The sequence below is a fragment of the Arachis hypogaea genome, chromosome 17 (assembly GCF_003086295.3).
Source record: "Arachis hypogaea cultivar Tifrunner chromosome 17, arahy.Tifrunner.gnm2.J5K5, whole genome shotgun sequence".
NCBI classification, from domain to species: domain Eukaryota; kingdom Viridiplantae; phylum Streptophyta; class Magnoliopsida; order Fabales; family Fabaceae; genus Arachis; species Arachis hypogaea.
In genome coordinates this window covers 43,677,911-43,684,656 of record NC_092052.1, presented here as the reverse complement: position 1 = coordinate 43,684,656, position 6,746 = coordinate 43,677,911, and the positions used below count along the sequence as shown (strand labels likewise).

Genomic DNA, 6,746 nt, shown 5'->3' with positions numbered 1-6,746 from the left:
TTTAAAAAAACTATTTTCAAAAATCACTAACTCTTTTTCAAAAATTATTTTCGAAAATTCTCTCTCTCTCTCATCTCATTCTATTTATTTATTCATCTACTAACACTTCATCTCACCCAAATTCGAACCCCCTCTTCCATCTGTGTTCGAATTTTCTCTTCTTCCCTTCTTTACATTACATTCTTTTCTTCTTACATAGGGGAACCTCTATACTTAGGCAAAAAGGATCCCTATTATTATTATTTTTCTGTTCCCTCTTTTTCATATGAGTAGGAGCAAGGATAAGAACATTCTTATTGAAGCAGATCCAGAACCTGAAAGGACTCTGAAGAGGAAACTAAAAGAAGCTAAATTACAACAAGCCAGCAAGCACCTGTCAGAAATTTTCGAACAGGAAGAGGAGATGGCAGCCGAAAATAATAATAATGCAAGGAGGATGCTTGGTGACTTCACTGCACCTAATTCCAATTTATATGGAAGAAGCATCTCCATCCCTACCATTGGAGCAAACAATTTTGAGCTGAAACCTCAGCTAGTTTCTCTGATGCAGCAGAACTGCAAGTTCCATGGACTTCCATCTGAAGATCCTTTTCAGTTCTTAACTGAATTCTTGTAGATCTGTGATACTGTTAAGACTAATAGAGTAAATCCTGAAGTCTACAGGCTCATGCTTTTTCCTTTTGCTGTAAGAGACAGAGCTAGAGTGTGGTTGGACTCTCAACCCAAAGATAGCCTGAACTCTTGGGATAAGCTGGTCACGGCTTTCTTAGCCAAGTTCTTTCCTCCTCAAAAGCTTAGTAAGCTTAGAGTGGATGTTCAAACCTTCAGACAGAAAGAAGGTGAATCCCTCTATGAAGCTTGAGAGAGATACAAGCAACTGACCAAAAAGTGTCCTTCTGACATGCTTTCAGAATGGACCATCCTAGATATATTCTATGATGGTCTATCTGAATTGGCTAAGATGTCACTGGATACTTCTACAGGTGGATCCATTCACCTAAACAAAACGCCTGCAGAAGCTCAAGAACTCATTGACATGGTTGTCAATAACCAGTTCATGTACACTTCTGAGAGGAATCCTGTGAGTAATGGGACGCTTATGAAGAAGAGAGTTCTTGAAATTGATACTCTGAATGCTATATTAGCTCAGAATAAAATATTGACTCAGTAAGTCAATATGATTTCTCAGAGTCTGAATGGAATGCAAGCTGCATCCAACAGTACTCAAGAGGCATCTTCTGAAGAAGAAGCTTATGATCCTAAAAACCCTGCAATAGCAGAGGTGAATTACATGGGTGAACCATATGGAAACACCTATAATCCCTCATGGAGAAATCACCCAAATCTCTCATGGAAGGATCAACAAAAGCCTCAACAAGGCTTTAATAATGGTGGAAGAAACAGGTTTAGCAATAGCAAGTCTTTTCCATCATCCACTCAGCAACAGACAGAGAACTCTGAACAAAATACTTCTAATTTAGCAAACTTAGTCTCTGATCTATCTAAGGCCACTGTGAATTTCATGAATGAAACAAGGTCCTCCATTAGAAATTTGGAAGCACAAGTGGGCCAGCTGAGTAAAAGGATCACTGAAATCCCTCCTAGTACTCTCCCAAGCAATACAAAAGAAAATCCAAAAGGAGAGTGCAAGGCCACTGAATTGATCACCATGGCCGAACCTGTAAGGAAGGGAGAAGACGTGAATCCCAGTGAGGAAGACCTCCTGGGACGTCCAGTGATCAATAAGGAGTTTCCCTTTGAGGAACCAAAGGAATCTGAGGCTCAACTAGAGACCATAGAGATTCCATTAAACCTCCTTATACCATTCATGAGCTCTGATGAATATTCCTCTTCTGAAGAGAATGAGGATGTTACTGAGGAGCAAGTTACCAAGTACCTTGGTGCAATCATGAAGCTGAATGCCAAATTATTTGGTATTGAGACTTGGGAAGATGAACCTCCCTTGTTCACCAATGAACTAAGTGATCTGGATCAACTGACATGGCCTCAGAAGAAACAGGATCCTGGAAAGTTCCTAATACCTTGTACCATAGGCACCATGATCTTTGAAAAGGCTCTGTGTGACCTTGGTTCAGGGATAAACCTCATGCCCCTCTCTGTAATAGAGAAACTGGGAATCTTTGGGGTACAAGCTACTAAAATCTCATTAGAGATGGCAGACAATTCAAGAAAACAGGCTTATGGACAAGTAGAAGACGTGTTAGTAACGGTTGGAGGCCTTTACATTCCTGCTGATTTCATAGTCCTAGATACTGAGAAGGATGAGGATGAATCCATCATCCTTGGAAGACCCTTCCTAGCCACAGCAAGAGCTGTGATTGATGTTGACAGAGGTGAACTAGTCCTTCAATTGAATGAGGACTCCCTTGTGTTTAAAACTCGAGGTCATCCTTCTGTAAACAAGGATAGGAAGCATAAAAAGCTTCTCTCAAAACAGAGTCAACCAGAGCCCCTACAGTCAAACTCTAAGTTTGGTGTTGGGAGGCCGCAACCAAACTCTAAGTTTGGTGTTGAACTCCCATATAAAAACTCTAAGTTTGGTGTTGGGAAGTCTCAACAATGCTCTGAACATCTGTGAGGCTCCATGAGAGCCCACTGTCAAGCTATTGACATTAAAGAAGCGCTTGTTGGGAGGCAACCCAATTTTTATTTATCTAATTTTATTATTCTTTCATGTTTTATTAGGTTCATGATCATGTGGAGTCACAAAATAAATATAAAAATTGAAAACGGAATCAAAAACAGCAGAAGAAAAATCACACCCTGGAGGAGGATCTCACTGGCGTTTAAACGCCAGTAAGAAGCATCTGGCTGGCGTTCAACGCCAGAACAGAGCATGGTTCTGGTGCTGAACGCCCAAAATGGGTAGCATCTGGGTGTTTGAACACCAGAATTGCACCCTGGAGAAGAGCTGGCGCTGAACGCCCAAAACAAGCATGGTTCTGGCGTTCAACGCCAGAAATGGGCAACAAATGGGCGTTCAACGCCTAGAACAAGCACCAATCTGGCGCTGAACACCCAGATTTGTGTGCAAGGGCATTTTGCATGCCTAATTTGGTGCAAGGTTGTAAATCCTTGAACACCTCAGGATCTGTGGACCCCATAGGATCCCCACCTACCTCCACTCACTTCTTCTCACCCCTCTTTCACACAATCCCATAAACACTCTTCCCCAAAACTCTTCACCAATCACCTCAATCTCTCTTCCCTATCACCACTTCACCACTCACATCCATCCACTCTTCCCCATAAACCTACCTCATAAACTTCACACAACACAACCCTCTCTTCCCTTCTTGGCCGAATACACCCCTCCCCCCTCTCCTCCATATTTTCTTCTTCTTCTTCATCTATTCTTTCTTCTCTTGCTCGAGGGCGAGCAATATTCTAAGTTTGGTGTGGTAAAAGCATAAGCTTTTTGTTTTTCCATTACCATTGATGGCACCCAAGACCGGAGAATCCTCTAGAAAAGGGAAAGGGAAGACAAAAGCTTCCACCTCCGAGTCATGGGAGATGGAAAGATTCATCTCCAAAGCTCATCAAGACCACTTCTATGATGTTGTGGCAAAAAAGAAGGTGATCCCCGAGGTCCCTTTCAAGCTCAAGAAGAATGAGTATCCGGAGATCCGACATGAAATCTAAAGAAGAGGTTGGGAAGTTCTAACAAACCCAATCCAACAAGTCGGCATCCTAATGGTTCAAGAGTTCTATGCCAATGCATGGATCACTAGGAACCATGATCAAAGTAAGAACCCAAACCCAAAGAATTATATTACAATGGTTCGGGGGAAATACTTAGATTTTAGTCCGGAAAATGTGAGGTTGGCGTTCAACTTGCCTATGATGCAAGGAGATGCACGCCCCTACACTAGAAGGGTCAACTTTAATCAAAGGTTGGACCAAGTCCTCATGGACATATGTGTGGAAGGAGCTCAATGGAAGATTGACTCCAAAGGCAAGCCGGTTCAATTAAGAAGACTGGACCTCAAGCATGTGGCTAGAGAATGGTTGGAGTTCATCCAACGTTCCATCATCCCCACTAGCAACCGATCTGAAGTTACTGTGGATCGGGCCATCATGATTCATAGCATCATGATTGGAGAGGAAGTAGAAGTTCATGAAGTCATCTCCCTTGAATTCTACAAAATAGCCGAAAAGCCCTCTCCTGGGGCAAGGCTAGCTTTCCCTCATCTTATTTGCCATCTATGTTACTCAGCTGGAGCTTTCATAGAAGGAGACATTCCCATTGAGGAAGAGAAGTCCATCACTAAGAAAAGGATGGAGCAAGCAAGAGAGCCCATTCATGGATCTCAAGAGACGCATGAAGCTCATCACCATGAGATCCCAAAGATGCCTCAAATGCATTTTCCTCCACAAAACTATTGGGAGCAAATCAACACCTCCCTAGGAGAATTAAGTTCCAACATGGGACAATTAAGGGTGGAACATCAAGAGCACTCCATCATCCTTCATGAAATAAGAGAAGATCAAAAAGCAATGAGGGAGGAGCAACAAAGACAAGGAAGAGACATAGAAGAGCTCAAGGACATCATTGGTTCCTCAAGAAGGAAATGCCACCATCACTAAGGTGGACTCATTCCTTGTTCTTACATTCTCTGTTTTTCATTTTCTATGTTAAGTGCTTATCTAAGTTTGTGTCTTATTACATGATCATTAGTATTTAGTAACTTTGTCTTAAAGTTATGAATGTCCTATGAATCCATCACCTCTCTTAAATGAAAAATGTTTTTAATTCAAAAGAACAAGAAGTACATGAGTTTCAAATTTATCCTTGAACTTAGTTTAAATTATATTGATGTGGTGACAATACTTTTTATTTTCTGAATGAATGCTTGAACAGTGCATATGTCTTTTGAAGTTGTTGTTTAAGAATATTAAATATGTTGGCTCTTGAAAGAATGATGACAAGGAGACATGTTATTTGATAATCTGAAAAATCATAAAAATGATTCTTGAAGCAAGAAAAAGCAGCAAAGAACAAAGCTTGCAGAAAAAAAAATTGGCAAAAAAAAAATTTAGAAAGAAAAAGAAAAAGCAAGCAGAAAAAGCCAAAAGCTCTTAAAACCAAGAGGCAAGAGCAAAAAGCCAATAACCCTTAAAACCAAAAGGCAAGGGTAAATAAAAAGGATCCCAAGGCTTTGAGCATCAGTGGATAGGAGGGCCCAAAGGAATAAAATCCTGGCCTAAGCGGCTAAACCAAGCTGTCCCTAACCATGTGCTTGTGGCGTGAAGGTGTCAAGTGAAAACTTGAGACTGAGCGGTTAAAGTCAAGGTCCAAAGCAAAAGAAGAGTGTGCTTAAGAACCTTAGACACCTCTAATTGGGGACTTTAGCAAAGCTGAGTTACAATCTGAAAAGGTTCACCCAGTTATATGTCTATGGCATTTATGTATCCGGTGGTAATACTGGAAAACAAAGTGCTTAGGGCCACGGCCAAGACTCATAAAGTAGCTGTGTTCAAGAATCAACATATTGAACTAGGAGAATCAATAACACTATCTGAACTCTGAGTTCCAATAGATGCCAATCATTCTGAACCTCAATGGATAAAGTGAGATGCCAAAACTATTCAAGAGGCAAAAAGCTACAAGTCCCGCTCATCTGATTGGAGCTATGTTTCATTGATAGTTTGGAATTTATAGTATATTCTCTTCTTTTTATCCTATTTGATTTTTAGTTGCTTGGGGATAAGCAACAATTTAAGTTTGGTGTTGTGATGAGCGGAAAATTTATACGCTTTTTGGCATTGTTTTTAGTATGTTTTTAGTAGAATCTAGTTACTTTTAGGGATGTTTTTATTAGTTTTTATGTTAAATTCACATTTCTGGACTTTACTATGAGTTTGCGTATTTTTCTGTGATTTCAGGTATTTCCTGACTGAAATTGAGGGACTTGAGCAAAAAAATCAGATTCAGAGGTTGAAGAAGGACTGCTGATGCTGTTGGATTCTGACCTCCCAGCACTCAAAGTGGATTTTCTGGAGCTACAGAACTCAAAATGGCGCGCTTCCAATTGCGTTGGAAAGTAGACATCCAGGGCTTTCCAGAAATGGATAATAGTCCATACTTTGACCGAGTTTAGATGACGTAAAAGGGCGTTGAACGCCAGTTCTACGCTGCTGTCTGGAGTTAAACGCCAGAAACACGTCACAAACCAGAGTTGAACGCCAGAAATACGTTACAACCCGGCGTTCAACTCCAGAAAGAGCCTCTGCACGTATAACATTCAAGCTCAGCCCAAGCACACATCAAGTGGGCCCCGGAAGTGGATTTATGCATCAATTATTTACTTCTGTAAACACTAGTAACTAGTTTAGTATAAATAGGACTTTTTGCTATTGTATTAGACATCTTTGGTCTCAGTTTTAATCTATTATTCATCTTAGGAGACTATTGATCACATCTAGAGGGCTGGCCTCTCGGCCATGCCTGAACCTTTCACTTATGTATTTTTCATACGGTAGAGTTTCTGCACTCCATAGATTAAGGTGTGGAGCTCTGCTGTTCCTCAAAGATTAATGCAAAGTACTACTGTTTTTCTATTCAATTCAACTTATTCCGCTTCTAAGATATTCATTCGCACTTCAACTTGAATGTGATGAACGTGACAATCATCATCATTCCCCCACGAACGCGTGCCTGACAACCACTTCCGTTCCACCTTCAATTGAATGAGTATCTCTTGGATTTCTTAATCAGAATCTTT

The 6,746-nt window shown here is 40.7% G+C and overlaps 1 non-coding gene across 1 annotated transcript; it reads right to left on the bottom strand.

Annotated features, from left to right (window-relative positions):
* Positions 1-799: 799 nt before the first annotated feature.
* LOC112768036 (small nucleolar RNA R71) lies at positions 800-907 on the bottom strand. Its single transcript, XR_003185476.1, has one exon. It is a non-coding gene; the product is annotated as a small nucleolar RNA R71 (small nucleolar RNA).
* Positions 908-6,746: the final 5,839 nt, after the last annotated feature.